Consider the following 22,177-nt stretch of genomic DNA (forward strand, 5'->3'; position numbering starts at 1 on the left):
CCTAGGATGACCAATTTTTTCCGTATGTTTGCCTCCAGGGGTCATGTTAACCCATTCCATGTGCACACATGTGCATAAACAGATACACACGCACACACATACATTTACAGTAATCATACGTATGACACATACTCACACAGTAGACATATGTACGCATGCATGCACATGCACAAACGCACATACGCAGGCAAACACACAAGCACGCACATACACACACCCACACACACCCACACACATAAACATAAATTTGTACACGCACACATGCACACAATTCAAGAATTTTTCCCGTCATCTACTCCCTGAATTTTTGGTCATTGATACCCGGGACACCGAACCACCGGGGTACATGAAATTTGGTGGGTATGTAGCCCCACTAGACTTTTACGGAAAGATTTCATTTCGTCCCCGGGGACCACCACCAACCCCCCCGTGCTGGGCCCCCTGAACCGCAAAAAAAAAACAGTTTTTCCTAAATAACTACCTGAACCGTGGCACTGAGGATGAAGAATCTTTTATGGTATGTTGGTCTCAAGGGCCCACATCAACCTGGCTCATAATCACTCATTTGTGATTTGCACCCCCACCCCCCAGTAAAAAATGAAAATGCAATATTATTCTGCTTTAATCGCCCCTATCTTCAGTTAAGATGTTCAGAACTGCACCACATTTTATGTGTATGATTGACCTGGCATTCTCCGGGGGTATGCCAAGTTTCGTAGAATTTCATCCATGCGGGGGTCTAAAAAAATTAGGTTATGTGTACATTTAGTGACTGTACACTCATTGGCCTGTAAATGGCGGTGCACACATATACACATGCACACACACAGGCACCCACATACTATCGGTATTAGAACGGCCGATACATAATTACACATTCAGTAGGATTAAAAGAAAGCCAAAATGAATATTCATCATCATCATCATGGCTGCATTTTCAGTATTGGCGAGAAGTAGTCGTTTGTCCACTAGATGGCGCATCGTTGCAGTAAGACGTAATTTTGTTGGAAGTTAAAAGTGGGTTGGAAAAAACAATGGACGCTTCATACAAGGACTGTAATTTACCACAGCGAACATCTAATAAGGATAGGACGATGTTCACATGAAGTGTAATTCCCATTTCTTCTTGAAGCCGAAATAAATCTGAGGATGTTTATCGGACATGCTTGGTTTTTACTGCAGGTACGTTAATCTTGTAATATCAATAAGGACCTAGGTAATGTTACCGTTAGCGTTGGTTGAGTGATGGAGGCCGCATTTGATTTATTGCATTTGTAGAAAACTATAAATGCGGTTATACCAAGCAAATGTATAGCAGCACTGTTTGTATCTTTCGACTGTCATTTATTGCACGTGCTACAAAATCATTCTGTGCAATGGAAGATTTACCAACGTTACACCGGTCTGATACAGTTTTGCCTCATGCGTGAGACTGAGACGCCTGTTTATTTTGTTTTAAGTGCGTGCAGGGTGTGAGAGGGGAATCGATGTGCTTTGATTACAGCTTGGTAGTTGTAGTCTGTGAAATTAAAAAGCACGTGTGTGTGAAGTATCCAAACAATGACACCTTCATTTCATTATGGCTGCTTTAGCAAAACACCTTAAGCTACTGTGTAGTGGGTCCCATTTAGAAGTGGCTACTTCATTCGCGCTTTCCTTGACTCATGGAGCTGCGTGAATGTTATTACAACTTTTCGCCACGATATGACAGTTTAAGTCCGCTTGATACTGTAAGGCGTAAGCCATTGGTTTCCAAAGGAGATTTTATTTGTGTCGCCAGCATAGCCTATTGACAATTTATGTTGTAAACAGGCCTACCTTATAATCCTACCTGTAGCTTAGGGAAGCTAACAGCTTTCTATTAGGATCTAGTTTGTTAGTTACCGTTTTGTCATAACTCCCTGATGCATTTTTGCATTTAGAATAGCCAGAGCGTGTATATCTCAATCGGAAAATTAAACAATATCGGGTGCCTATGTGTAACCGGCAGACTAACTGCTGTACCAAGTTTGTCCTCCTGTTCTCACCGTAGCTCCTCTCCTATCGGTCACGCCCTCCAGTTAGCTTGCAGGTGGCTATGTACTCATTAGCGTCAATGGCACTTTCTATAAGACCGGCACCGGAGGTGGGCTAGTAAGTGATCCCTAGGCTCCGTACGTCCTCCCTACACTGTGTTCGCTGTGCTGTCACCTATGAAAGGTATGTGCCAATGCTCCTTTTTCACTGCAAACATGTTATTTTAGCCAGCTGTTTTTAAAGTGCAACTGTTTGACAACAGGTATTTGGCTGTGTACCAGACGCTTCCGGGTAGTGTTTTGTTGATCTACCGAAGGTATTTACAAGCACTACACCGTAGATGATTGAACTGTATGGTCCTTTTGTAAATGCCTTCACGCACATTCACAGCATTGTCTTTAACGTAGGTCTTGACTGAAAAGACGCCGTGTACGCGCAGGTTGCACTTTCTATTGGGAGATGCGTTAAGGTAACATTGGCTGTATATCTCAGTAAGGTTTGCCATGTAATATGTGTGTGTGCATGTGTACATATGTATGTTTATATGCATGTTTACAGTAACTGGATCTACTATAATGTGTCATGTTTCGCTGTAAGTCCTTGTGATTTAACTAGCCAATAACCTTTTATTATGTTGTATGTGAGCGATGCTTGTGTGTGATTTTATGTAGGTTTGCGTACTGGAGAGATACCAGGGAGTCCCATTTCCATTCATGTTGAGTGCTGTATTCCTAGAGGTAAAAGGAAACCGTGTTGTATTGTATCTGTATTGGTTTAGGCTGTATTTACCATAAACAATGGATTTTAACTGTGTTTGTTTACTCCTTTAGAAAGATTGCCACTGCTGCTTTGCCTCCTGTAGATTTAAGTAATTGTAGCTCTTGCCTCATTTTGTTTTCTTTATTTTGTTTTGTTTGTCCGATTGATTTGGCCTAAACATAGGCGTGGCTGGTTTCATTTATTTGCCCTCCGTCGTGGTGTGTCGGCAACAGGTGTGGTATTGGCTGCCCCAGTATTTTGCTGCGGTAATGTGTGATGGTAGTAATGCTAACATCTAGCTTTCTTGACCCAGCCAGTTATTGCCAATAGCAACCATATCTTCCCTTCTCCCCTCCAGAGAAACAGAGTGTTGCAGCTGTTCCGCGGGGCAGGTCGCCGGATCTGAGTCCTCCTCTTCGTGTACTTCACACAGTATTTGTAGTGGTAACGTGCACCTCACTATTTGCAGTGATCACTCTTTGTAGTACCTGTGCCTATGCGAGCGTGTGTGTGTGTGTCTGTGAATAGGCAACAGAATCCGCAGCACGGGTGGTGTGTCGGTCTCACTCCTCTTCCAGGACAGGTAACCGCTCCCGAACAGCTGATCAAATTAACCCTACTTGATTACATGTAATATTCCTGGTGGCAGCCACTACCTTCCTCTTGCTGGCCTATTGGGCCTAATATGTACTGCACTCCATCCTGAGAATCAAACCCAAGACTGACTTTTTAACTGAATTGCTTGTGAATAAATATTGTTTATTTTTTCATTGAAATACCACGTCTCTGTCATTACTGGCTTATCTGTGTGCGAGAGCCCTCTTGTCTAAATCAAGGTGTTGGAGGTCTAGCTAAAATACATCTTGGTGTGAAAGGCCCCAAGTGGCGTAGTCGAGCACTCTATAGTCAAGACTCTTGTCATCTGACTCCCGTGGTCACAATCTGGCGTAGTCGGCAGGATTAGTATACAGAGACGTGTATTTCATTTGTTTTTTTTTTTTTGTCTTCCCCCCCCCCCCCCCCCCCCCTTATATGTTTATGTGTTGTGTTCTTTTTGCTATTGTTTGAGAGGCAATATACCGTAAAGCAGGTAATAGAGGCAAAGCAGCAGCTGGCACATCGGGGGACCTGACGATTCTACCTTGAGGCACCACCTCACCGCACCCTCTTGTGGCCACCCCAGAAGTAATCTAGCCCTTCTGTTTCAGCTATGGCTGAAGAGTTACAGGAACTGAGGGAGCAAGTGCGGCAGCTTCAAGCGGACAAGGAGCGATTGCTGTATCTCCCTAGGGAAAGGAAATGTCCTGTGTTCAGGGGCAGATCCGGTGTTGGTATTGATGAATGGGTGGAAGAAGTGAATGCGTGTGTGCGTGCAAGACATTTGGGTTCACGTGACCAGGCCTATTTTATGTTTGATCATTTGGATGGTGAAGCAAAGGATGAGATACGCTATAGGCCTAGGGCAGAGAGGGAAGACCCAGACCAAATTGTATCTATCCTTAAAGACCTTTATGGATGTTCAACATCTTATGTTGCCTTACAAGAGCAGTTTTTCTCCCGGAAACAACTTGATGGCGAGTCCCTACAGGAGTATTCTCATGCTCTTCTCTCTTTAATGGATAAGGTTAAACAAACTTCCCCTGGATCAGTGCCCCAATCTGACTTGCTGCTGCGTGATCAGTTTGTAGAGCATGTCATCGACTCTGATCTTCGTAGAGAATTAAAGCGGTTGGTACGTCAGACTCCAGGGCTGTCCATGTTAGAGGTGCGGGCTGCAGCCATTCGGTGGGAGCGTGAAGGTAGGCCCAGCGACTTCCCCCGAGGTAGAAGTTATTCAGTCCCTTCCCTCTGTGCTATGCAGACCTCTAGAGGTCAGTATATTCCCCCACCCCCGGTGAACCTGGCTAGTTCAGAAATGGCAGAATTGAGAGCGATGTTGCTGAAACAACAGGAACAGATTAATCTGTTAACTAGCAGTTTGACTGCTTTGCAGGGACCTGCACGCCATGTCAGGTCCAGCCGCCCTTCCCCAGTCATCTGTAGGCGGTGTCAAAAACCTGGTCACTATGCAAGGGAGTGTGACAATGAGCGAGTGGTTTCAGCACAGCCCTTAGCTCCTCAAACCCATCGTCAGTCTGGAGACTCCGTTTCCACCTCTCAGCTGACGGAAAACTAGCTCCCTCCAATGTGCAGAGCCACACGTTGGGTGGGGGCAATATGGGCTCTCAGGGTCACAACCCGGCACGCCATACGGTGTTGTCTCTTGTTGGACAGTGTCCCAAGGTAGCTGTTAGGGTAGGGGGAGTAATTGTTAACTGTTTATTGGATACAGGGTCCATGGTGTCCACTATGGTGGAAAGTTTCTTTGTGGATAATTTTCAAGACCAGCTCCAGCATTGTCATTGGTTGCAGCTTCGCGCTGCAAATGGTTTAGAAATACCCTACACAGGCTATGCAGAGTTCACGGTTGAGTTGCTGGGGAGGGTAATCCCTCATCGTGGCTGGTTGGTAGTCAAAGATCCACCAGGTCAGTCTCTTTCATCTGCAGTGCCCGGTGTGCTGGGAATGAATATCATTCGAGAATGTTATGATGAACTATTTGGCCAGCATGGCCCCGCCCTGTTCGATCTCCCACCAGTGGTTCATGCTTCACCTCCATGGCAGAGAGCCCTGCAGCATTGCCACCAAGCCCAGTTCAACTTCCCTGGAACTAAAACGGGGATTGTTAAAGTTAGGGGTCGGAGGCCCATCCATATACCTGGCGGTACTGTCAAGTTGGTGCCCGCCACCTGCTCTCCCCAGTTCGGTAACGCCTCTGCCGTTCTTATTGAACCAGCTACAAATTCGTTACCTGAGGGCGTTCTTGTGTCACCTGCCCTAGTTCATGTAGAGCGAGGTACAGCTTTTATTCCTATTGTTAATGTTGGGTTTTCTCGTGCTACACTTTACCCCCGTAGTTCAATAGGTGTGGTGGTCCATGTCACAGTGGAAAGCCTCCCTACAGGGATTACTGAGGTTGTTCAGGGCACTAATACTGTTACGGCTACCCTTAAGGCCCACACTGGACAGGTTAACTGTGTGACTGAGCAGATCCAGGCCATTGACTTATCCGTGCTCTCAGAGTCTGAACAAGAACACGTGAGGGCCTTCCTGCTGAAGCATGAGTCAGTTTTCTCAGCTTTTGAGGGTGATCTTGGCTGTACCAACCTGCTGTCACACGACATTCCCCTGTTAGATGACAGGCCTATTAGGCAGAGGTATAGGCGTCTCCCCCCTTCTGACTATGATGCTGTGAAGGCCCACTTACGGCAGCTTTTAGATAGTCAGGTCATCCGGGAAAGTAGTAGCCCCTATGCCTCTCCTATTGTTCTGGTGAGGAAGAAGGATGGCAGCCTTCGCATGTGTGTGGATTACCGACAACTCAATCACAAGACACGGAGGGATGCCTTTCCACTTCCCCGCATTGAGGAGTCCTTAGATGCGTTGTCTGGGGCACAGTGGTTTTCCACGCTAGATCTGACTAGTGGCTATAACCAGGTACCAGTAACGGAGAAAGACCGCCCAAAGACTGCCTTTTGCACGCCCTTTGGGCTATTTGAGTTCAATCGAATGCCCTTTGGGCTGTGCAATGCTCCAGGCACCTTCCAGCGCTTAATGGAGAGGATGTTTGGGGCTCAAAACTGTCAGTCACTCCTGCTGTACCTGGACGACATCATTGTTTTTTCGTCTAGCATAAATGACCACCTGTCCCGCCTAGATCTGGTGTTGAGCCGACTCCAGAAAGAAGGCTTGAAGGTAAAACTGGAGAAATGCTGCTTCTTCAGGAAGGAGGTCCAGTATTTGGGCCACTTAATCTCCTGTGACGGCGTGTCTACGGATCCAGCCAAGGTGTCTGCCGTTGCCAACTGGCCTCATCCTACCACTGTCTCAGAGCTGAGGTCTTTCCTTGGATTTGCGAGTTACTACAGGCGGTTTGTTGAGGGGTTCTCAAAACTAGCGGCCCCATTACATCGTCTGGTAGCTGAGCTAGCAGGGACTAAGACGAGGAAGGGCCACGGACCACGGCTAGATGGAGCCTGGACAGACGCCTCTGAGCAGAGTTTCCAGGAGTTAAAGAGGAGGTTAGTGAACGCACCTACCCTGGCTTTTGCTAACTTCACTCTTCCCTTCATCCTTGAGGTGGATGCCAGCCATATCGGGCTTGGAGCAGTGCTCTCACAAGAGCAGGAAGGCAAAGTTCGCCCAATTGCCTACGCCAGCCGGAGTCTTAGCCCTGCCGAGAAGAACTACAGTTCCATGAAGCTGGAATTCCTGGGCATGAAATGGGCAATGACTGAGAAGTTCCGGGAGTACTTGTGGGGCCAACAGTGTACAGTCTGGACTGATAACAACCCTCTAAGCCATCTGGATACAGCCAAATTGGGAGCGACCGAGCAGCGATGGGTAGCTGAGTTGTCTGCCTACAACTACACCATTCGATACCGTTCTGGTCGATCAAATAAGAATGCAGACTCTCTGTCCAGACAGCCCCCTGCAGAAGGCCCCAACCCTGTTTCAGGGCTATTAGCGGTCGGAACTGCTCTACCTGTGGCCGTACAACAAGCTGCTCGACGAGAGGAATGTCTTCAGGTGACCCAGGCGGCCATGTCTGTCTTTCCTTCTCATACCACTGAGGATCTGCAGGCACTACAAGGGGCAGACCCGACTATCAGGGCCTTCCTCCCATTCTGGCGAGAGCAGAAACCACCTAACTCTACAGCCCGTGAACGTCTACCTGGACCAACCAAGGTATTGTTCCGCCACTGGGATCGCATGGTGGAAACTGCTGGTCTGCTTTACCGCCGGATTCACCGGCCTGACGGGGGTGAGGAACTTTATCAACTGCTGCTGCCAGCATGCCTAAAGGGTGACGTGCTGAAGCAGCTGCACAATGATCACGGCCATCAGGGCATCGAACGCACTACCGAGTTAGTGCGGCAGAGGTGCTATTGGCCGGGAATGGGGGAAGACATCAGACAGTGGTGTCTAGACTGTGTGCGATGTACCCTCGCCAAATCCGCTCACCCCAAGCCCCATGCGCCCATGGGACACTTGCTAGCGTCCCGCCCAAACCAAATCCTAGCAGTGGACTTCACCTTTCTGGAGCCCTCCAGAGATGGTAAGGAACAGGTTTTAATTATAACTGATGTGTTTTCTAAGTTCACACAGGCGGTGCCCACCCGGGACCAGAAGGCGGCGACAGTGGCCAATGTGCTGGTCCGGGAGTGGTTTTTCCGATACGGGGTCCCCGCTCGGCTGCACTCTGACCAAGGCCGCTGTTTTGAGAGTGCTGTTATTTATCAGCTATGCAGCCTGTACGGGATCCAAAAGACTCGGACGACACCTTACCACCCGCAGGGCAACGGTCAGTGCGAGCGGTTTAACCGCACTATGCATGATCTGTTGCGCACGCTCTCGGCTGAGCAGAAGAGCCATTGGCCTGAGTATCTCCCTCAGTTGGTGTTCAGCTACAACACCACAATCCATCAGTCAACGGGTGAGTCTCCGCATTTCATAATGTTTGGTCAGGAGCCTCAACTACCTATTGATTTCCTTTTGGGCAGGGTACCAGAACCAGAAGGTGGCAGAGTGAGTGAGTGGGTGCAGGAACACCAGAGACGTCTAACCGTGGTCTTCCATGGTGCTAAGGAAAGGTTGCAGGCGGCTGCCGCACGGAGGAAGGAACGGCATGACCAAGGAGCCAAGAATGTTCCATTGGAGGTAGGACAGTTCGTCTATCTTCGAGACCACGGAGTGAGAGGGCGCACCAAGATCCAGGACGCCTGGAGCCCAATCCTACATCAAGTGGTTCGAGCCCCACCCCCTGGTGGTGTGGTATACTCCGTAGCCCCCGTGCATGACCTCAATGGGAGTCGGCAAGTACACCGGGTGATGCTAAAGCTTGCCCGCCAAAACCACCGCCCAGAGCCTCCCGATGTACCCTTGGAGCCTATGATAGCAGCTGATCATGAGACTGAAGATCACACCGGTCAGTGGGTCGTGGTGAGGGCACCCGGAGTCCAGACACAGCCTGCCCATCTTGACCCAGTGGCCCCTCCCCCTGAACTGTCGGATCCATCTAGCCCCCTGGTGCAAGTCGACCCGTCTGCTCCGGCTCCATTAACTCCTACAGCAGCTAGCCCTGATCACGGCGCCCTAGCTCCACGGCGGACCTCCCGGACCACTGCTGGAAGACATGGAAATCTCCATCGGCTCCCGGTATCAGTGGTGAGTAGGACAGACGGGGCTACGAACCCCCAGGTACCTGGCTCTAGCAGTAATATGACAGCAGTTTTCAGACCCTGGTGTTAATAGGACCCTGTTTTTATTTGTTGTCCTAGATCCAGTGCTTTATTTTATTTTTATTTATCTGCGGGACGCCGATAAAGAATGGGGGGGTAGAATGTAACCGGCAGACTAACTGCTGTACCAAGTTTGTCCTCCTGTTCTCACCGTAGCTCCTCTCCTATCGGTCACGCCCTCCAGTTAGCTTGCAGGTGGCTATGTACTCATTAGCGTCAATGGCACTTTCTATAAGACCGGCACCGGAGGTGGGCTAGTAAGTGATCCCTAGGCTCCGTACGTCCTCCCTACACTGTGTTCGCTGTGCTGTCACCTATGAAAGGTATGTGCCAATGCTCCTTTTTCACTGCAAACATGTTATTTTAGCCAGCTGTTTTTAAAGTGCAACTGTTTGACAACAGGTATTTGGCTGTGTACCAGACGCTTCCGGGTAGTGTTTTGTTGATCTACCGAAGGTATTTACAAGCACTACACCGTAGATGATTGAACTGTATGGTCCTTTTGTAAATGCCTTCACGCACATTCACAGCATTGTCTTTAACGTAGGTCTTGACTGAAAAGACGCCGTGTACGCGCAGGTTGCACTTTCTATTGGGAGATGCGTTAAGGTAACATTGGCTGTATATCTCAGTAAGGTTTGCCATGTAATATGTGTGTGTGCATGTGTACATATGTATGTTTATATGCATGTTTACAGTAACTGGATCTACTATAATGTGTCATGTTTCGCTGTAAGTCCTTGTGATTTAACTAGCCAATAACCTTTTATGTTGTATGTGAGCGATGCTTGTGTGTGATTTTATGTAGGTTTGCGTACTGGAGAGATACCAGGGAGTCCCATTTCCATTCATGTTGAGTGCTGTATTCCTAGAGGTAAAAGGAAACCGTGTTGTATTGTATCTGTATTGGTTTAGGCTGTATTTACCATAAACAATGGATTTTAACTGTGTTTGTTTACTCCTTTAGAAAGATTGCCACTGCTGCTTTGCCTCCTGTAGATTTAAGTAATTGTAGCTCTTGCCTCATTTTGTTTTCTTTATTTTGTTTTGTTTGTCCGATTGATTTGGCCTAAACATAGGCGTGGCTGGTTTCATTTATTTGCCCTCCGTCGTGGTGTGTCGGCAACAGGTGTGGTATTGGCTGCCCCAGTATTTTGCTGCGGTAATGTGTGATGGTAGTAATGCTAACATCTAGCTTTCTTGACCCAGCCAGTTATTGCCAATAGCAACCATATCTTCCCTTCTCCCCTCCAGAGAAACAGAGTGTTGCAGCTGTTCCGCGGGGCAGGTCGCCGGATCTGAGTCCTCCTCTTCGTGTACTTCACACAGTATTTGTAGTGGTAACGTGCACCTCACTATTTGCAGTGATCACTCTTTGTAGTACCTGTGCCTATGCGAGCGTGTGTGTGTGTGTCTGTGAATAGGCAACAGAATCCGCAGCACGGGTGGTGTGTCGGTCTCACTCCTCTTCCAGGACAGGTAACCGCTCCCGAACAGCTGATCAAATTAACCCTACTTGATTACATGTAATATTCCTGGTGGCAGCCACTACCTTCCTCTTGCTGGCCTATTGGGCCTAATATGTACTGCACTCCATCCTGAGAATCAAACCCAAGACTGACTTTTTAACTGAATTGCTTGTGAATAAATATTGTTTATTTTTTCATTGAAATACCACGTCTCTGTCATTACTGGCTTATCTGTGTGCGAGAGCCCTCTTGTCTAAATCAAGGTGTTGGAGGTCTAGCTAAAATACATCTTGGTGTGAAAGGCCCCAAGTGGCGTAGTCGAGCACTCTATAGTCAAGACTCTTGTCATCTGACTCCCGTGGTCACAATCGGACTAGGCTGGGTGAACCCAGCCTGATCTGCCCGCTATTTATTTTTTGATTTCTTAAAAGATTGAGCTTGGTCTGATGAAAGCCAGACTAGCCATGGACCTCAGTTAAACAATGCAAGGGAACATGAATCAGCCTATATTTGCACTAACAATAACGGACAAAAGCTCTTCAACTTTGGCCCGTTAAAATGTGTATGAACAGTCTAGCGACGCATTTCATCAAGGCCCATTTGGACATGTCAGTTATTTGCACCACTGGTTAGATGTAAAACAGCATTTCGTTTCAGACTAGGCTACTGTTACTTAATTTGTGCATTAACAATAACGTTTCAGACTACTGTTACTTAATTTGTGCATTGACCATAAAGTATTACATGAACTAAAGATGACTAAAACCTTATGTAGAAGAAGAAACATTCACAAAAAATCCATCCATCCAAAAATGACCTTTGTTTTTGATAGCTGTTGAAAACGGCATGGAACTGACAGAGAGGTTTTTGTTTAAAAATACATAAAAAATAAATAAATAAATAAATAAATAAATAACATTATGCTGATACCTTTTGCTTTTCCCAAATACAATGTAGCCTACTGTAAGTGACCTTTCATCAATCCAGTTGCAATGGATGAACTGTGATGAACTGCCCTACTTGTGATTGTTTAGAGATTTTAAAGGTTTTATAACAATGCTACATCTTCTTTGGCTATTCTACAATCTATTCACCTTTTCAGCACCAGTAGGCTACTTTCTATGCAGCCGCACACACACACTCAGGCATGCCAAACAAGCATACACAAAAGTTTCAAGAGTGGGGGATGGAGTAAAATATGGAGACAAATTGAAGTGTGATTTATTTTCGCGGAACGGATGTACAGGACTGAGCGGCGGTCATATTTTGTACCGCTATGCGGTACATCTAGTTTAGGTACTTAATGGTTGCTGCTCTGTGGTTTATTTTAGCAAATGAATCAAACTTTTATAATTTAATTTATTAACGTGGGAGAATGGCAGTGGTGCATTCATTGTTTTTCAAAAAGAAGCATGCAGGATGCTTTTCATTAATGCACACCTGCAGAGCTTCCTGCACACCCGCTAGTCTGTTCTATTGTGTTTTCTGAATGCTAAGAAGAAGCCTTTCATCGCCTTTGAAAGATTTGACTCGGCAGGGCTCAGTTCTACCAAGCAAGAATCCTCGAGGATCTTCGACTTTGAGAAACAGCCATAGTCAGTGCACCCTGTAGGCAGTGGTTAAAGTGGGATTTGGCAGGTGGGGGGACCCTGAAATCCAGTGTCCAGTGGAAAAATGACTCAACGTTGGACAACATATTGAGTATTGTGGTGTAGCAATACATTTTGGACAATAATTGCTAGCTTCTTGGTCACCTCTGTACACGCGAAACATTAACTCACCATTTATTTTAACAATATTCATTTCATTGGCATGACAGAATATATTATTCATTTATCTGAGGTGGTAGAACTGCGTTTCTCCCCGTTCCACCCCACTTTAACCCTGTAGTCTTCTTTTGGTTTACACAATGCCCGTCGCCTGAATAAGGTGAATTCCATCATTTGGGGCCAGTAACTGTGAAAACTTGATCAATATTTGATTTAAAAATGACATGGGTCCAGTGGATTGGAAATGTAAGCTAGGGCAAATATGGCCGCTTTGGGTCCTTTTTGTAGGCGATTTTAAAGAGGTTTAAAACTGTTGCAATCTCCGCCATACAGGTCATGGGATTGTGACGGTATATATAAACCACTGAAAATCACCCAATATGTTTGTGTGCCCATGTTTTGCTTCCAGAAACAGCAGCTAATGTGTTATATCAATCAAAACATCACAATCTTAGACATTCATGCTGTCCCCCTCACAGCTGTTGGCTCAGTGGAGCCATGTAAACCATCCTGCTGTTTATATGTAACGTTTGTTGCGCTACAGCACTCGTTATGAACACATTCATCACTTCATTTCACTTGATTAAAGCTTTCTTGTTCTGACTGTTTTTGAATATTTTAAATATTCCTTTCTTCTACGTTCTGTTTGAATATTACAACACTTAGCTATGTGAGGCACTGTCTTTGAAGCACAAAGTGGAGCTATCTGAATGTGGTGATGGCTGTTTAAAAATCAGCTGTCTCACACACACACACACACACACACACACATACACTCATGATAGACACACACAGACACGCACACGCACGATACACACACACACACACACACACACACACACAGACACACACACACAGAGCCCTGTTCCCCTCTAGCTCCCCAGGCCTGTGACGGATGCACACCATGAAATCTGGCACACCGTGCTCAGGAACGTCATAAAGAGAGTTGATTCAAAACAAGACCACCAGAGAGCTGGAGCCGAAGAACAGAACATACAAACAGTCAGGGAAAGCTAAACAAATCTGATTTTTTTTTTCTCTGTGTTATTATGACCGCCGCGCAGCGAAGCGGCGGTCATATAGGTTTAGTCAGATTTTATTTTTTTTTTTTTTTTTTTTTTTTTTTTTATTTTTTTATTTATTTTTTTTTTTTTCTTTTTCGCATGCCCAAATTTCCGTCAATGATTCCCGGGACACTGAAAGACCGGGGTACACGAAACTTGGTGGACATGTAACCCCACATGGATAGCATGGAACCATCGTTTTTCGTTTTGATCTGTAGCCCCCCCGCTGAATTGGACCCCCCGAAAGGAGGGTAGGGCAGACACAGTTTTCTGTGAATATCTCGAAAACCGTAGGGTTTAGGAGGACCATTTTTTTTTTGTTTGTTGATCTCAAGGGGCCATGTCAACCCATTCCATAACCACTCATTTCATGTATAGCGCCACCTAGTTAAACACAAAAAAGTAAAAATGAGGTGGTGTAATTGAAGGTATCTGTGACCTAACATAGTCAAAACTGCACGAAATTGGAAGTGTAGGATCATTATGACACCCTCTGTATGCACGCCAAGTTTTGTGGAATTCCGTTCATGGGGGGCCACACAATAAATTAATTTATGTTACTATACACCAACTGGCCTGTAGGTGGCCGGAGACAGTTTTCTGTGAATATCTCGAGAACCGTAGGGCCTAGGAGGTCCACCTTTTTTTTGTATGTTGGTCTTAAGGGGGCATGTCAACCCATCCCATTACCACTTATTTCATGTATAGCGCCACCTAGTTAAAAATTAAAAAGCAAAAAATTAGGTGTTTTCATCACAATATCTCTGGCTGACAAGGTCAAAACTGCACGAAATTAAAAGTGTAGGATCATTATGACACCCTCCAAATGCATGCCAAGTTTTGTGTACTTTCGGTCATGGGGGGCCTTACAATAAAATAATTTATGTGTACATTTAGTGACGTACACCAACAAGGATTCCCGGGACACTGAAAGACCGGGGTACACAAAACTTGGTGGGCATGTACCCCCACATGGATAGCATGGAACCGTCATTTTTCGTTTTGATCTGCAGCCCCCCCGCTGGACTGGACCCCCCGAAAGGAGGGTAGGGCAGACACAGTTCTCTGTGAATCTTTTATGGTATGTTGGTCTCAAGGGCCCACATCAACCTGGCTCATAATCACTCATTTGTGATTTGCACCCAACCCCCCCACCCCCCGGTAAAAAATGAAAATGCAATATTATTCTGCTTTAATCGCCCCTATCTTCAGTTAAGATGTTCAGAACTGCACCAAATGTTATGTGTATGATTGACCTGGCATTCTCTGGGGGTCTGGGGGTATGCCAAGTTTCGTAGAATTTCATCCATGGGGGGGTCTAAAAAAATTAGGTTATGTGTACATTTAGTGACTGTACACTCATTGGCCTGTAAATGGCGGTGCACACATATAAACATGCACACACACAGGCACCCACATACTATCGGTATTAGAACGGCCGATACATAATTACAAATTCAGTAGGATCAAAAGAAAGCCAAAATAAATATTCATCATCATCATCATGGCTGCATTTTCAGTATTGGTGATAAGTAGTCTTTTGTCCACTAGATGGCGCATCGTTGCAGTGAGACGTAATTTTGTTGGAAGTTAAAAGTCGGTTGGAAAAACAATGGACACTTCCTACAAGGACTGTAATTTACCGCAGCGAACATCTAATAAGGATAGGACGATGTTCACATGAAGTGTAATTCCCATTTCTTCTTGAAGCCGAAATAAATCTGAGGATGTTTATCGGACATGCTTGGTTTTTACTGCAGGTACGTTAATCTTGTAATATCAATAAGGACCTAGGTAATGTTACCGTTAGCGTTGGTTGAGTGATGGAGGCCCATTTGATTGATTGCATTTGTAGAAAAGTATAAATGCGGTTATACCAAGCAAATGTATAGCAGCACTGTTTGTATCTTTCGACTGTCATTTATTGCACGTGCTACAAAATCATTCTGTGCAATGGAAGATTTACCAACGTTACACCGGTCTGATACCGTTTTGCCTATACATGCGTGAGACTGAGACGCCTGTTTATTTTGTTTTAAGTGCGTGCAGGGTGTGAGAGGGGAATCGATGTGCTTTGATTCCAGCTTGGTAGTTGTAGTCTGTGAAATTAAAAAGCATGTGTGTGTGAAGTATCCAAACAATGACACCTTCATTTCATTATGGCTGCTTTAGCAAAACACCTTAAGCTACTGTGTAGTGGGTCCCATTTAGAAGTGGCTACTTCATTCGCGCTTTCCTTGACTCATGGAGCTGCGTGAATGTTATTACAACTTTTCGCCACGATATGACCGTTTAAGTCCGCTTGATACTGTAAGGCGTAAGCCATTGGTTTCCAAAGGAGATTTTATTTGTGTCGCCAGCATAGCCTATTGACAATTTATGTTGTAAATAGGCCTACCTTATAATCCTACCTGTAGCTTAGGGAAGCTAACAGCTTTCTATTAGGATCTAGTTTGTTAGTTACCGTTTTGTCATAACTCCCTGATGCATTTTTGCATTTAGAATAGCCAGAGCATGTATATCTCAATCGGAAAATTAAACAATATCGGGTGCCTATGGACTAGGCTGGGTGAACCCAGCCTGATCTGCCCGCTATTTATTTTTTGATTTCTTAAAAGATTGAGTTTGGTGTGATGAAAGCCAGACTAGCCATGGACCTCAGTTAAACAATGCAAGGGAACATGAATCAGCCTATATTTGCACGAACAATAACGGACAAAAGCTCTTCAACTTTGGCCCGTTAAAATGTGTATGAACAGTCTAGCGACGCATTTCATCAAGGCCCATTTGGACATGTCAGTGCACCACTGGTTAGATGTAAAACAGCATTTCGTTTCAGACTAGGCTACTGTTACTTAATTTGTGCATTAACAATAACGTTTCAGACTACTGTTACTTAGTTTGTGCATTGACAATAAAGTATTACATGAACTAAAGATGACACAAATCTTATGTAGAAGAAGAAACATTCACAAAAAATCCATCCATCCAAAAATGACCTTTGTTTTTGATAGCTGTTGAAAATGGCATGGAACTGACAGAGATGTTTTTGTTTATAAATACATAAAAAAAAAAAAAAAAAAAAAACATTATGCTGATACCTTTTGCTTTTCCCAAATACAATGTAGCCTACAGGTGTAAGTGACCTTTCATCAATCCAGTTGCAATGGATGAACTGTGATGAACTGCCCTACTTGTGATTGTTTAGAGATTTTAAAGGTTTTATAACAATGCTACATCTTCTTTGACTATTCTACAATCTATTCACCTTTTCAGCACCAGTAGGGTACTTTCTGTGCAGCCGCACACACACACTCAGGCATGCCAAACAAGCATACACAAAAGTTTCAAGAGTGGGGGATGGAGTAAAATATGGAGACAAATTGAAGTGTGATTTATTTTCGCGGAACGGATGTACAGGACTGAGCGGCGGTCATATTTTGTACCGCTATGCGGTACATCTAGTTAAGATAGCAATGAGCCAAATTCAGCGACAACAATTACATCACTCTGTGGGGCCAATTAAGACCAAAAAATAGACAAAAGCTTGGGGGAAAAGGAAAGGGTGTGATAGAGGAAAAGGAAGAGGAGGAAGACTGAGAATCGAGGAGAGATGAAAGAGACAGAGATGGAAGAGGCAGAAAAGAGGGAAATGACAAGAGAAGTCAGAGAAAGAAAAGGAGAGGAAGTCAAAGGTGGAGAGAACACGGAAGCCCAGGGACTGAATGATAATGATGTCACACCCAGAAAGCAGAGAATCACAAGTCATTGAGCTCAAACCGACCTGAGCAACCACCCCAACTAGCTCGTTTCATCACCCAAATAGCCAGTGGCAGTATCTCTGTCACACACACACACACACGCACACACACACATGCTCAGGAACACATACTGGTGTCCCCCAAGCACCATTGGCGTGACAGCTCTGGAGCAGATGGGGCAGTGTGCTCCTCTGAAGCCCAGCCATGGTGACAGATGCTGGGGGAGAGATAGTGGAGCACCAGGCCCCCATCAGCGGTGCTTACCAAGGAGGACTGACGGGGAATATGTCATTCTGAGGCAATGCGGCTCAGTCGGAGCAAGCCTGTCAGACCATCGTTAGCGAACCCTACCCCTATCCACACACACACTCACACACACACACACACACACACACACACACACACACACCGGCAGACCTCCCATTCAGAGGTCATGGAGAAGAGTGTGAGGCCTAGGGGAAACCTGCATGTTGGGGGTGGGGGCAGTCAGCGGGAAATTACACTGAGGGAAGGTGAGGTTTCAAACACACACACACAAACACACATGCGTGTGAGTGCCTGTGTGTGTGTGTGTGTGCATGTGTGTATGCCAGCGTGTATCTGTGTGTGCGTACGTGCTTGGATGTGTGTGTGAGTGTGGGTGTGAGTGTGTGTGTACCTGTGTGTGTGTGTGTGTTTATGTGCGTGCGTGTGTGTGTCTGTGCGTGTGTGTATGCGTACATGTGTGTGTGTTTATGTGTGTGTGTGTGAGACTGTCCTGCCTTGTAGCTCCTCTCTTCATCATCCTCTACCAGCAACCCTTTGCTCCACACCGCCATCTACAGGCCGATAGGTGTACAGTCACTAAATGTACACATAAATTGGCAACACTTTACTTGACGGGTGAGTCATAACACATTCATAGCAGCCAGGGGCGGAGTGGCAATCGGGACGATCGGGAGTTCTCCTGGTCGGCCGGCCGAGGAGTCTGCGCGATGCGGACCGGCCCATAAAGCTTTTATCGCGGCCGTGAGTCGTACGAGGCCATCGACATGGTAGATGCATTAACAATTTTCCGCGAAAATCTCCAAGATCTACACTTTACAGTTTTTGTAAGTCCAACCAATATTTATACCACTCGCTCACTGTCTATATATGTCATTCATGGTTACCCTGCACACTCATCTCTCCCATGCTGATTTTTGTGTAGGCTAGCCTTAATTTTTTTTATCTTAATTCATTTTTGTCTTATTCAGGCGTTACAGAACTTTCATGGTCACAAATAAAAAAATGACAATTTAATTTGTTTGTTTGTTCTTAAATTAACGTAGGCCTAGGCTAGAATGGAGCAAAGCCTCCTGGGAATAAGGAATGTGTTTCTGGTTTATCCAATGAACCGATTGCAGGTCAAGTCTATTTACAGAAATGTAGGGGGATATACAGTAAATGAGCGGCCCCTCGTCTAATGGCATGACCCTACAAGCGATCAAGTTCGAGGAAAACTAAAGGATTTTTGACAGTCGACGGATTTGCGTGGTTGCTTGCTGTTTTTACACATGGATGGAAGGCAGAGAGAAAGGTTAGCGGAGCTAAAGCATTGATGTTATTGCTAGGCAGAAACTAGCACAAGCTGGTCTTATGTTAATATGTAGCCGCCTAGGCCTAGCATAATGACTAATTAGTGGGCCACTCAGGCTGATAAATGGTTTGTGGAACTCGTTGAAACTGTCTATATGTAAGCCTACAGCATATAGGCCTACTTTAATCATTCTCTACAAACCTATTCAAAGTACCTGGTTTTTCGATTATTTAATTACCTGTGTTATTAAGTTGACATTATCTGTAGGCTAGGCCTTTTTTTTTTTATTTATACAGGCAACTATCGGAGTGCTATGATTTTACATTACATTACATTTGGCTGACGCTTTTTTAACCAAAGCGACTAACAACATGGTAAACAGTAAGTTTTAGAACAATTCTCACAATTTTAGGACAGTTTAAAAAAAACACATTAGAGTACAGTAAGAATAAGTGCGTCGGTGAGTGCTGTATTTTAACAGTTACTTGTCAGTTTAACGGCTGGTGAGTGCTAGGATCAGTGAGACTTGTTGTAAGTGTTGCTATGAGAGTAGATGTTCTCTAAAGAGCTGGGTCTTCAGGAGTTTTTTGAAAGTGGAAAAGGATGTCCCTGCCCTTGTAGGAACTGGCAGTGTGTTCCACCATGAGGAACAACAGATGAGAAAAGTTTGGATTGGCTTGAGCGTACCGGTGGTAGAGCTAGACGTCGTTCGTCAGAGGAGCGCAGCGGTCTGGAGGTAGTGTAAGTCTGTATGAGGGCATTCAAGTAGGTGGGAGCAGAACCGGAGACTACTTTGTAGGCAAGCGTTAGAGACTTGAATTTGATACGGGCCGCCATAGGTAGCCAGTGTAGCTGGATGAGCAGCGGGGTAACATGTGCCCTTTTGGGTTGGTTGTAGACCAGGCGTGCCGCCGCGTTCTGGATCATCTGAAGTGGTTTCACTGCGCAGGCTGGGAGACCTGTCAGGAGGGCATTGCAGTAGTCGAGTCGTGAGATGACTATTGCCTGAACCAGAAGTTGGGTAGCATCTTGAGTCAAGTAAGTCCTGATTTTCCGTATGTTGTAGAGTGCGAAACGGCATGACCGGGCGACTGAGGCAACATGATCTGAGAAGTTTAGTTGGTTGTCGAGAACAACTCCAAGATTTCTTGCAGTCCTGGTCGGTGAAACAGACAGGGAGTCAAATTTGATGTTGATGTCGTGGTGTATGGTAGGTTTAGCTGGGATGACCAGCAGTTCAGTCTTTGAGAGGTTCAGCTGGAGGTGGTGTGCCTTCATCCATGTAGCTATGTCTGAAAGGCAATCTGAGATCCGTGCTGAAACCAGGGGGTCGTCAGGTGGAAAGGACAGATAGAGCTGTGTGTCGTCTGCATAGCAGTGGTATGAGAAGCCGTGCGAACGGATAATCTGTCCCAAGGAGGTGGTGTAGATAGCAAAGAGGAGGGGGCCCAGCACTGAGCCCTGGGGGACCCCTGTGGTGAGATGGTGAGGTGCAGATAGCTGACCAAGCCATGATACGTTAAACGAGCGTCCTGTGAGGTAGGATTCAAACCAGGAGAGAGCAGCTCCGGAGATTCCCATGTCAGCGAGTATAGAGAGAAGGATACGGTGATTAACCGTGTCAAAGGCAGCCGATAAGTCAAGCAGAATGAGTACTGATGATCGAGCGGTCGCCCTGGCTTCTTTTAAGGCTTCTGTTACAGACAGCAGAGCCGTTTCGGTAGAGTGGCCGCTTTTGAACCCAGACTGATTTGGATCCAGAAGGTTGTTCTGTGAAAGGAAGTCAGAGACCTGTTTGGAGACTGCTCAATGCTGCTCAACGTTCAATGCCTTTGGATAGGAAAGGCAGTAGTGAGACAGGGCGGTAGTTCTCGACTTGAGCAGGGTTGAGAGAAGCTTTCTTAAGTAACGGTGTTACCCGGGCCATTTTGAACGCTGTTGGAAATGTGCCGGAGGTTAACGAGGCATTGATCACATGTGTGATAGCTGGAGCGATGGTCGGGCTGATGGACTGAAGTAGGCTCGTAGGTATAGGGTCCAGCGAGCATGTGGTAGGACGGCTGCATGTCAGGAGTCTGGACACTTCACTCTCGGAGAGAGGCGTGAATGCTGAAAAAGATGTTCCAGCAGTCCCTAGAGGTTGTAGGACTGCGGTATCTGAGTCAGATGCGTTGAGTGGGCATGTAGAGAATTGCCTGCTGATTGCCGCCACTTTGTTTGTAAAAAATGAGGCGAGGGTATCTGCAGTAAGGCTGGATGGAGGAGGAGGCAGCTGAGGGTTGAGTAGCGATTTGAAGGTTGAGAAAAGTTTTCGAGTGTCTGTAGCACTGTTGATTTTGTCATTGTAGAAAGCAGTCTTAGCAGCAGTGATGCTGGCTGAGAAGGAGGTCAGGAGTGTCTGGTAGTTTTTGAGGTCGTCAGCTAGTTTGGATTTGTGCCATTTCCTCTCCGCGGCTCTGAGTTTGGTGCGCTGCGATCGGAGGGTATCATTTAGCCATGGATGAGAATGTTTGGATCGAGCTGGCCTTGTGGTAAGAGGGCACAGCTCGTCTAGACACGAGGTCAGTGTGGAGCAGAGCGAGTCAGTGGCTTCATTAACCTCCAGAGAGGAGAAGGTGTTGAGTGGAGGTAGACCGGAGGCAACCACAGAGGAGAAGTGCGTTGGAGACAGGTTCCGGATGTTGCGGTGGAACGTGACCATCGGCTGAGGAGCTGGAGGCTCTTCTGTCAGGCTGACGTTGAACTGGATGAAGAAGTGGTCAGAAAGATGGAGAGGCGTCACCATGAGGGTGTCTGTGCTGCAGTTCCGAGTGAAAATCAAGTCAAGCTCTTTGCCAGCTTTGTGAGTCGGTGGGCTTTGAACCAGTTCGAGGTCAAAGGAGTGGACCAGGGCCAAAAAGTCCGCTGAGCCTGGGGCATCTAAGTGGATGTTCATATCACCGAGAACAAGAAGCGGACAGCCATGCTCAGGGATGGAGGATAGCAGAGTGTCAAGTTCGTCAATAAAGTCGCCTAGTTGGCCTGGAGGGCGGTAGATGACCAGCACGTAGAGTTTTGCTGGGGCGATCACTGTGATGGCATGGAATTCGAATGAGACATATTTGTTTGAAGGCAGTAGCGGGGTGAATTTCCATTTGTTGGAGATCAGCAGGCCCGTCCCGCCTCCTCGTCCAGATAGGCGAGGGGTGTGGGATAGTGTAAGGTTAGTGGAGAGTGCAGCCGGGGTGGCAGTGTTCTCTGGTTTGATCCAAGTCTCAGTGAGAGCAAGGAGTTCCAACGAAAGGTGGTTGGCATAGCCAGCTATGAAGTCCGTTTTGTTGACTGCGGATTGACAGTTCCACAAGCCCATGGAGAAGGAGGTTTCTGTCGGTGAGGACCGTTTAAGTTCCTGGAGGTTAAGGCGATTTCTGCCCCTTTTGGCATGATGCCGTTTTCTGCAA

General features: G+C 46.2%; 1 long non-coding RNA gene across 2 annotated transcripts; it reads left to right on the plus strand.

The window, feature by feature from the left end:
* The first annotated feature begins 1,984 nt into the window (after positions 1-1,984).
* On the plus strand, positions 1,985-3,764 carry LOC121720929. 2 transcript variants are annotated; one of them, XR_006034663.1, is made up of 4 exons: positions 1,985-2,199; positions 2,279-2,332; positions 2,424-2,485; positions 2,688-3,764. It is a non-coding gene; the product is annotated as an uncharacterized LOC121720929 (long non-coding RNA). The 2 variants fall into 2 exon arrangements; XR_006034661.1 differs by having other exon boundaries at positions 2,424-3,764.
* Positions 3,765-22,177: the final 18,413 nt, after the last annotated feature.

The sequence above is a fragment of the Alosa sapidissima genome, chromosome 1 (assembly GCF_018492685.1).
Source record: "Alosa sapidissima isolate fAloSap1 chromosome 1, fAloSap1.pri, whole genome shotgun sequence".
NCBI classification, from domain to species: Eukaryota; Metazoa; Chordata; class Actinopteri; order Clupeiformes; family Clupeidae; genus Alosa; species Alosa sapidissima.